This window comes from Bidens hawaiensis, unplaced genomic scaffold, assembly GCF_021521415.1.
Source record: "Bidens hawaiensis isolate Kalapana, Puna unplaced genomic scaffold, B.hawaiensis_p1.1 tig00005162_1, whole genome shotgun sequence".
Classification (NCBI taxonomy): domain Eukaryota; kingdom Viridiplantae; phylum Streptophyta; class Magnoliopsida; order Asterales; family Asteraceae; genus Bidens; species Bidens hawaiensis.
This window is the reverse complement of record NW_027491330.1, coordinates 861,814-872,864: the sequence shown is the minus strand read 5'-3', so window position 1 is coordinate 872,864 and position 11,051 is coordinate 861,814. Positions and strand designations below refer to the sequence as shown.

General features: G+C 35.2%; 1 pseudogene; it reads right to left on the bottom strand.

Annotated features, from left to right (window-relative positions):
* Nucleotides 1-7,124: 7,124 nt before the first annotated feature.
* LOC143629121 (secreted RxLR effector protein 161 pseudogene) lies at nucleotides 7,125-7,886 on the bottom strand (annotated as a pseudogene).
* Between the last annotated feature and the right edge of the window lie 3,165 nt (nucleotides 7,887-11,051).

Genomic DNA, 11,051 nt, shown 5'->3' with positions numbered 1-11,051 from the left:
TAGCAGGAAATTACGATCTACCGAGCTTCGAGATTCCTTCCTTCTATAGATCGCTCACCTGTGCGTCAATTTGCAAATTACACGAAAAATTAAACACACGAATAATCATTAAAATTCGAAATCAAAGTTTCCCATAGACATTATACGTTTATACACACTCACCTAATGGAAATTTACGATCTATCAAGCTTCGATCAACCTCCGTTCTACAGATCGTTGATCTGTGCATCAATTTATAAATTACACGGCGTAAACAAACAGATTAATGATTATCAAATTTGCAAATTATACAGAAATAGTTAAACATTTGCATGCCGATTTAATCGATATAAACTGTACCTGGAGAATTCAGATGATCGGATGAGAAATGGACGTTGTGATTTGAAACCCTAGGTTTTAGCGTTGAGAGTGAGGAGACTGTGAAGAAGGTGGTTTTGAGATAAATACGGTGTAGTCTTTTTATTATTTTTCTTATTACATACGATGAATATATAGAATTTGTGGTTTCTAATTCTGGCTAAATTTCAAGGTTAAATTTTCACATAGGTCCTTATTACATGTGAATTCACCGCAAGCTTGTTATAATGCTATGAACAATCAACATGTTATAATTAACTGATATTCCAATCTCCATTTCCCTGCATGTTGAAACCGATTAAAAGTAAGCATGCTCATTCATAACAAGATTGGAAGATAACGAAAAAATGAAAACGAAATTCGCACTAATGAAATAACTCAAAAGAAGAAAGAATAAATATAAGTAATGGATATACATGTATAATTCATACCCTCATGTATGAAGACGATTGTTTTCCTCTAACAATGGCAAGCAAGAGCTTACAGTTAGGGTTATCAATGCGGCATGCGGCGCTACTAGCCACTGAATAAATGTCTCTTATGAGATAACTATAGGAGAATTAGGTTTTATAAATATGTGTGTGAAGTAGGACGTAGTATTTTTTTTATTTATATTATTGGACCAATAAAGAAAGTTAGATTAACTGGGCCTACGAAAGAAAAGGTGGACGGCCCGTCTTAAATATATACAATAGCGGTTACCAACTACATCTTTAAATGGTTTTCTTAAACCTATTTTTCTAGAATAGTCTAAATAAGAGGGACATTTTTCTTGAAAGTTTTGGTGACAATATTTTCGGGCCGACAATTCACAAGTACATTGCCCAGGGTGACGCCACCGTTAATTGAAGAGACTAGCTTATTAGTGTTTGGAGGACATTACAAGACCTTGCCGAATTTATCAATAAAAGAGGGAGATAAAAACTTAAACAACTTGAATGTTGGTTGATTTCTTCCAACATTTACAATGTTTCTTTGATAAAATTACCACAATTTCGGGCGGTAATACGTTACTACAAAGCTATGTTTGAGCAGTTCAAGATTAAGCTATTGTAAATTTCTAGCATAAATTTTGCGTCGTTTGAAATTGGAACATAATTATGTGGATAATTGATAATTGAAACCTAACTATGTTCGCTATGCGTATTTGGAGGATTGTTTATGTTGAATGGGACAATATTCAAAATGGTTGATTTTAATGAAGAATACTAACGAGTCATGTCATCGAACTGAAGAATCAGTTTGTTATCAATTAATGGAGGTTGGAACTCGGTATAATATGCCCAAGACATTCGAAAATGAGCCTCACCAGCTTATTGGGCTTATGTAGTTCGATGCTAACACGAGTAAGCTTATGTGATCTGGTATATGGAACTTAAGTTCAATTTGATGTACATGGTGCCCATGGGGGCTTAACATGGGTTTTGTACAATAATTAACTTTGGATGATTATTTAAATAATATAAAAAAACAAATGAACATAACAAAGTGTAAATGGTAAACGTAAATTACAAATGTTCACAAACATCAATGGCCATACGAGGTGTGTATTAATACTCTTTAATTTAGTCATATGAATGTAGAATAACTAATAAATTAAATTATTTTATTTACACTCATTAAATGTCACGTTATTTTACAAACCTTGGTTACTAACACTGAGTTATATTTATTAAACTCCATTTGAGTATTTCCATAATTACGTACACTTACAAAGGATGAAAATGAAACTACGTCATTTTAGGAGAGGTGTTGCCACATTCTTCAATTTCGGACCCGAAAACCCACAGCCAGTTTAAAATTTTGTTTTATTATTCGGCTTTCGTTATATAATAATGATTTATTATTTAATTTATTGTTCATTTATTGTTATTTCGATAAGTGACACTCAGTTTCGTTCGACAAACGATTATTTAACCTATCAAGAATGTGCAAAATCATCCCCTACATGTTTCCTCCCAAATTGATTTAATGGTCAAACCCCATGGACACCCCCACCTTCTTTCTTCCCACCTTCGTGAACCAGCACACCCCACCCTTTTCAATTTTCTTAGCACCATTCAAGTCGATTAATAAGGAATTGGACGAATTAGTTAGTGTCGTCATCGTTACGTTACTATTTTATATGGAAACTTTATAATTTAACAGCCACACCCTTAACAAACTTGAACCAATTTCATTAACTATAGACACAGACTTGTGGACTTGAATCACTATAAATACACCAAAACTCAATTAAATCATTCCACACCATCCTCTCATCATTCCGAAACACAACCCGTATCAATTTTTACCTAAAAGGTCTGTTGGTGTGTTGTGTGTTGAGTGGTTAAAGATAGTATGTGGGATTTAGCTTTCGTACAAGATCGTGTTTTTAAAGTTATAAAAGTGATTTGTACTAAAACTAAACACACACAAAATAGGCAAGTGTACCTATCGTATATGTAAAATAGAATTGGTAAGACCCAAATATCGATCCGTGGACACAAATGTTTCTAATAATAAATCTTCGTTTTACTTTAATCGGAGAGTTTAATCATGTTTGGTGTTGATTTGTAAACTTTAAACAGAAATACTTATATATAATATATAGGTGACAAAAAGAGAAATTCTAAATGAGTAAATCAATTATATGGAGGTTACCCTTTAAGATCAAGAATTCACTCTATTCTTCTTTGATGATAATTAAATAAACATATGATAGACTTGCCCTAATAATATATGTTATAATAGTCCTTCATTTAAGTGAACATATTATATGACATAAAAGAAAGTAGCATGCGTATTTTCAAGTCCATCCTTGCTTAATCTCATACTACCACAAGAATACAAATTTAAGTAGGCAAGTAGTTTAGTAAAGCAGAAAGATTATGATTGACTTCGATTTCTCAAATACCAATTCTAACAACTTCGGGTGATTATAGTTATGTCACACAACCTCCCCTTGGTTGATTTAATTAGGTTATAATTGCACATTCCATTAACATATGATTTGTTTAGCTAGCATGATAACCAAAGCAATCGTGTTAACAATGTTTTTCCGAATTATCAAAACTAGAGAAATAGATCATAGCTTATATCTCATCATTTCTAAGTACAATATAAGGATCCAAGTTTTATCTTGAATAAGTTATCATGGTATTCTTTTTACCATTTCTAATCTCTAAGAACATGAGTGAATCATGAATGATTGCTAATCATCAACCTTGATTTGTTGAGTTAAAGTGATAAAACATTTTTCATCAAAAGATAATTGCAAAACTAAATCACTTATGTAAGATAATAATCAAGTAAAATAAATCTTCTTCATAGAAATTAGATGGTAAATGGGGTTTAGCTCAAAATGAGCATGGTTATGAATATTAAAAGAGATGAAGATAACAAACACATGATCAAACTAGAATAATCTAACCAAATGTGGATGAATCTTCCTTCTTCAATGGTGATGGATGATGATGATAACCTCCAAGCCTTCAAACTCTCCACAAGACCTTTAATATGAGTGTAAAGTGGGTATTTATATAAGAGAAACCCGTATAGAAGTTTTTTTCAAGCACACTTGTTGAATACAACATGCTCCACTATTTATAGGCAGTCTGGAGGATAGGCACAACCCTGCGTAAAGGGAAGCACGCCCCGTGTCCATCTGTCCTCTCGCATTTAATGCTCTGTTAGATCGTACATGATGACTCACCATGGGAACGTGCTTCATGGGGCACGACCCCGTGTTTTTGGTGTCTTGTTATATTTCTTTTGTCTTTTTTTGGTGTCTTGTTATATTTCTTTTGTCTTTTTTGAAAGCTAACCGCAGCCCCGTGTAACCTGAGGCACGACCCCGTATCCAGATGTCCAGTATTTTGTCTTTTCTTGCAGATTTTTGTCTTTAATTGCACATGAATACATGAGCCGTGTTCCATGAGACCATGGGGGCGTGTTTCACTGTTTTCTTGGTTTTCTTTGATTTTTCTTTGTCTTTTCGTTCGTTTCTTCATTTGAGGCTTGGGTTTACAAGAAATTACATTTTTACATGATAAGTAGCTATTTGAACTATATTATTTGATAGAAGTATCAGTTTTTAGATATTATTTGATGCTATAAAGATGTATATATTTATATATCAAGCATCCCCACACTTGAACCTTGTTTGTCCTTAAGTAAGCTACTTACAAATATTATCTAAAAATAGCAAGTAGGACCATAGCTTAAACATCCCCAACAGAGTACTAAGAAAATGGGAACAAAATAACCAACCTTAAATCATAAGAATATATGTAGTGGTATAAAAAGGCGATTTGTTTTTATGAGCTTCTGTTTATGAAAAAGTCACGTTCTCACAATGTTCAGTCACACTCGGTTTAAAATCTGATCATACTTGTGATGTATGTATGTGAACACTCTTAGCCAAAATGCGACATGTGATAAATAAGCATGTAACAAGTTCAAATCTCCACCTTTGTGAAGGGTTGCATAGATCAGAAGGTAATATGGGTTGGTTTTGGTTGAGTAGTGATTTGGTATTTTGTGGTGGTATAGGTTAATGATGGTGAGGATGGTATATACAACTTCTGCTGATTGTCGGGAGTCTCAAAATGTCTTCAATGGTTGGCTATTTTCTCTCGATTGCTGAATTTTTTTTAAAAAAAACATAGTGACTCTTTTAAGGTCAGATCGTCAAGATCAGTTTGTCAAGGATGTGAACCAGTTCTTTCTCAATCCTGTTCTGAACATAACTCCCAACTCTAATGGATCGTTCGGCTTTGAGCCTAATAGCCCCACCCTTATTAGTTCGGTATATTCATGTTGAGACTGAGCTTGACTTTTTCTACATCTTCATTCGTGGGACCAGTCTCCGCATCCTAAGCATCGTTCGTATCTATTTGCTCTTCTTTTCATTGCGCTTTTGGAAACTCCACAAAATGGTGTCCTTTGTTCGTATTGGCGCCAATTTTTCCTCACCTCATTGCTAAAAAGAAAGATTATCTCCCTAAGTTATGAGGCAACCTAGGTTTTGCGAAATGTATGCAGCAAAGGAAATTGAAATCGAAGAAATGCATTTCCAGTTCTTTAGGATCTGCCGGTAAGGTGAGATGCTATAACTGCAAGGATTTGGTCATTTCGCCAAAGAATGTGACAAGCCAAAGAAAGAATATACTGGACCACGTAATCAAGACAAAGGCTTGGGTAAGAAGTTTAATGATTCAAAGGAAAAAGTTTATGGGGTGATTCATCTAAGCTTGTTGGTTCACAAGCATTGCTCACGGCTGATGGAATTGACTGAAATCAAAGGCTGCTGGGTAATGGTAATCAAGCTAACTTTCCTTTATTTCTATGAAATTATACTTTTCGCCATCTTCGTAGTATTGCATATTCATTTAAAACATTCATAATCAAGATCAAATATTCATGTACATGTCTCATGCAGTTAACTTGAATTATTATTGAACAACTATTTCTACTACTGTTGTTGTTGCTAATGTTACTACTACGTTTATTATTATTATTATTGTTGTTGTTGTTGTTGTGGTTGTTGTTGTCGTCGTCGTCATCATCATCATTTTTTCATGTTATTAAACTAATAAAAACTAATGAATGTTTTAATCAATAAAATTGATTAAAATAGTTAAACCTTTTGAAAACCCCATTAAACTATTTTTAATTTGTGTTTTAATTATATTAAACATGTTTAATTAATTCACCACACACAATCTAATGTACAAGCAATTAACAAATGAATATAGGTTTCTTTTTGTAAAAATTAACATGAACATGAAATAACATAAAACAAGACCCAATAGAATCATCTTGTATTGCATATGTACCATCTTTCCTGTTTACGAAACATAAACAAGAGAGCTTTTTTTTCTATAAAATAATGTAACAATACGGAAGAAACATAAATAAAAGAAATTTAACGGTTTCCATATGTGGGGACCGCACGACCAGACCCAAAAACTTTGATCACGCACCATTCACCGTCACTAACTTACATCCGCCAGATGACTTTCTTTGTAACGCTCGCTCGTATTGGGCAACCTGGTCCACGCCACGCTGAACAGCCTACAACCAATGTTTTCAACATTAAAAGTAACTAACTTGTTAATAATAAATATATAAAAGAAAGTAAATCAGTAAGTAGTAATAAAGATTCATACATTCAGAAGACCTGTCATTCTCCTGGTCCCATGCATCACGCCTCCAAACACAGGTGGCGGTTGGAAATGTTGAACTGGGTGTCGGGTTTGCAACGGTTCAACAAAAAGCGGCTCACTCATATCACCAATATCTGAGCTGGTGTCGGGTGGTGGGTGGGTTGTATCCATCGGGTCAGGCCCGTTCCCGATATAAGTAACAAGTTGCATATTTTTCTCTATTGAAATTTGTTTCCGCTTACGTTTCGATTGGATGTCTGCTGGAAACGGGATTTCTGCCCATTTAATCATATCAGAATGTGGTGCCACGTCGTTTTTAGGTGTGATAGGTGCAGCGTGGCCCGGTTTGAAAACTGCACCCGTCAGTGTTGTTGCCCAAGATAAAAGAAAGATATGATCGATCAAGAAAATAAGAAGATAACAATTTGCAAAAGGTATGAATTCTTTATTGATTTGAAGGTTTATATAGACGTACATGTCTATTGATCTTAATACTAATTACAACTTCAACCCTTCTACAATACATAAATAATAAAACTAACTAAAACATACTATGACATATTTACATAACTAACCCTAGACTCTAACTTGGAGGGATTAAATCTAACATTCACCCCCTTAATCACGAACAAGGAAGTCTTCAACACCGAGCAGTTTCCTCATTGTAGCAAACTTTATCCTTGCCAATGATTTGGTTAAGATGTCCGCTCTTTGAAGTTCTCCACTTATATGTTCAACAGTGATGTGACTGTCTTCGACCCATTCCCTTATGAAATGATAACGGGTGTCAATGTGTTTACTTCTTCCATGAAACACCGGGTTCTTCATCAGTGCGATAGCGGATATATTGTCGACATATAGAGTAATATTTTCTTCTTTCCATCCGGTGAGTTCACTTAGTAGTCTCTTTAGCCATATTGCTTGACATGCTGAAGCCGTTGCAGCCATGAATTCAGATTCACATGAAGAGAGTGCCACAGTTTGTTGCTTTTGTGTGCACCAAGTTAAGGGAGAATTCCCAAAATAGAACACTATCCCAGTAGTGCCTTTTCCTTCTTCAGTATTAACACCATAACTGCTATCACTATAACCAATTATTTTGCATCCTCCATTCCTCTTATAAGTTATACCGAAGTCTTTAGTGCCTTTGATATAACGTAGAACTTGATGAATGGCTTTGAAATGGTGTTCTTTAGCTTCTTGCATAAACCTACTGAGTAAACCAACTGAATATGACAAATCTGGTCTAGTATGAAGTAGATACCTTAAGCATCCAATTAGACTTCTATATTCAGTGGGATCAACCAATTTTCCACCTTTGGTTTTAGTCAAGAGTGTACCAGGGTTCATAGGGATTTTGGTTTCATTACTATCCAACATTCCAGCATTATTTAGAATCTTTGTAATGTAACCAGCTTGCTTTGCTTGATAGATATTTCACCCCCTGATTGGGTAACTTCTATACCAAGATAGTAAGCCAATAACCCAAGGTCACTCATCTCAAATTTTTCTTCCATTTGAGATTTGAACGAGTCTATTTCTTTCTTTGAAGATCCAGTTATTATTAGATCATCAACATAGACTCCAACAAGCAAAGTAGAGGTTTTGCTTTTCTTCGTAAGACTGCATGTTCCAACGTGCATTTCTTAAAATCAACTGATTTTAAAGTGTGATCAAGTTTCACATTCCATACACGGGGCGCTTGTCTAAGTCCATATAATGCTTTGGAAAGTTTGTAGACCTTTCCTGCATCTTGTGTTTTCACAAATCCTTCGGGTTGTGAAACATAGACTTCTTCCTTCAGTTCGCCATGTAGGAATGCGGATTTTACATCAAGGTGATGTACTTCCCATCCATTATAAGCTGCAAGAGCTAAGATGAGACGAACCGTCTCTATGCGGGCTACAGGAGCAAAGACTTCATCAAAGTCTATACCATGCTGTTGTACATGGCCTTTGGCTACCAAACGAGCCTTATGCTTTATTATTTCTCCGCTCGTATCTCTTTTGGTCTTGAATACCCATTTTAAGCCGATTGCCTTATGATCATTGGGTAATTTGGTCAATTTCCAAGTATTATTCTTATTGATTGAGTCTATCTTAGCTTGCATAGCTAGCCTCAATCCATTTCTTGTCCTTTGATGCCTCCTTGTAATTATGAGGTTCTTCTTTAGCCAGAAAAAGTTCGTTAACATCAGTGTTAACCTTTTTGGACCTTTTATACACATCTCCCAAAGGTTTAAAACCTCTCAATGGTGTATGATCGAAAGAATCTAATGAGCTATCAGTAATTGGTCTATATTCAGCAACCTCGGCTGAATTTGGCTCATAAACGTACGTTGGAGGTGTGACAGGATTGCTAGGATAGTTAGGAGATAATGGTTCATATTCTTGGTCATTATCTTTTGTATATTCATCCTCTCGAGTCACCGGGATTGTTTCAATGTTTTCTTGAGGAACTTCATTAAAGTTATCTTCAACAATGAAGTCTACCCATTCAGGTTCCTCACTGCCAACTTCATTCATGTACTCTTTCCAATTCCATGAATCCTTTTCCAAGAATTTTACATCTCGACTGATGCAAATTCGTTTAGTATTGGGATCATAAAGTCTATATGCTTTTGATCTTTCCTCAATTCCCAAATATACCATCTTAACACTTATATCATCTAATTTAGCAAGATGATTTGATGGTACCTTAGCATATGCTACACACCCGAAAACCCTTAAATATTTTAGGTTTGGTTTTCTACCTTTTAACGCTTCAAAAGGTGTAGCATTCGTTAGTGCTTTAGTTGGGATTCAGTTTAAAACGTATATGGTATGCCTTACAGCTTCACCCCAAAAGTTTTGAGGCATTGACATAGCCTTCATTATGCTACGCGTAGTAGATAACATAGTGTTGTTTCTACGTTCAACCACACCATTCTGTTGTGGTGAATAGGGTGCTATATTTGCCTGGCTATACCATTATCTTTGCAGAACTGATGGAATTCACTCGATGTGAACTCTCCTCCTCTATCAGTTCTTAACATTTTTAATTTTGTTCCAACCTCGTTTTCCACCATCCATTTAAATTCTCTAAAGACTTCAAAAGCTTGATCTTTAGAAGTTAAGAAATATACCCACATGTAACGAGTACAATCGTCTACAAGTAAGAAAATATATTTCTTTCCAGAATAAGTAGGTGGTGATATAGCACAAAGGTCTCCATAAACCAAGTCTAATGGTTTAACAGATTTAATCATGGCTTGGTTCGGGAATGGGGCTCTAACGTGCTTTCCCAAGAGACATGCATCACAGACTTGACTTGCATGATTAATACAAGGAATCCCATGAACCAAGTTTTTATGAGTCATTGACTTTATTGTGTCAAAGTTCAGATGACCCAACCGAGTATGCCACAACCATGCCTCATCATCTAATTTAGACAATAAACAAACGGTTTCACCAATTGCCAGATTGACATTGTAAAGTCTACTTTTTGAGCGTGTAACTTTCATAAGCAATGCTTGATTATGATCATATAGAAATAAAGATTCACGTTCCAATAGAACTTTATAGCTGTTTTCTGTTAATTGTCTGAAGCTCAGAATATTGCTTTTCAAACTTGGAATGTTGTAAACATGAGATATAATTCTCTGTTCCTTATTTTTACATTCCAACAGAATTGAGCCTCGCCCTTTAATATCTACAAACGAACCATCACCAAAACGAACTCGTCCGGAGATCTTTTCGTCTAGTTCTTTGAAATGATTTCTATTACCAGTCATATGGTTACTTGCACCATTATCTAAGTACCATAGACTTTCATTTGTGGCCGTATGTTCACTAAAAACTTCCATCAACAACGTGGGTTCTTCGTCCTCTTCCACTAAGTTAGATTGATCATGTGTTTGATCCCTTTGAGGACACGTGTTGGCATAATGCCCACGCTGCTTGCATTTATAGCACTTAACCTTACCCAAATCTCTTTGAGTTTTCTTAGGTTTATTGTAATGGGAATGTTGAGATGATTTTTCATCCTTATCAACTTGTTTTCCCTTGCCATCACGCGAATTCTTTCATGATGCATTGAACCTCTTCGGTCCATGATTTCCAAAATTTTTCCCATGACCCTCATTCTTGTCATGGCGTGTGAACAAGAGTTTATCATGAGTGTCGGTCACAACTCCTCTTTTGGATTTAATCCTTTCCTCATAGGTTATAAGCCTCCTGATAATATCATCCACGGTTACTTGCTTTAGATCAGTAAATTGCTCAATCGAAGCAATTATATGCAAAAACCTATCGGGCATTTAGGTTAAGATTTTTCTTACTAGCGTGGTTTGATCAATCTTTTCACCACAACTAGTTGCTTTACTAACATTTGTTAGTCTTAATGTGAAAGAATCAATAGTCTCATCATCTTTTATTTGTAATTTATCAAACTCAGACTTAATGCTTTGCAACCGTGCTTCTTGCACTTGTGTTGCACCAATATGTCTGGTTTTTAATGAATCCCACACCTCTCTTGCAGTTTTACAGTCTGCAACTTGTAGGAGTA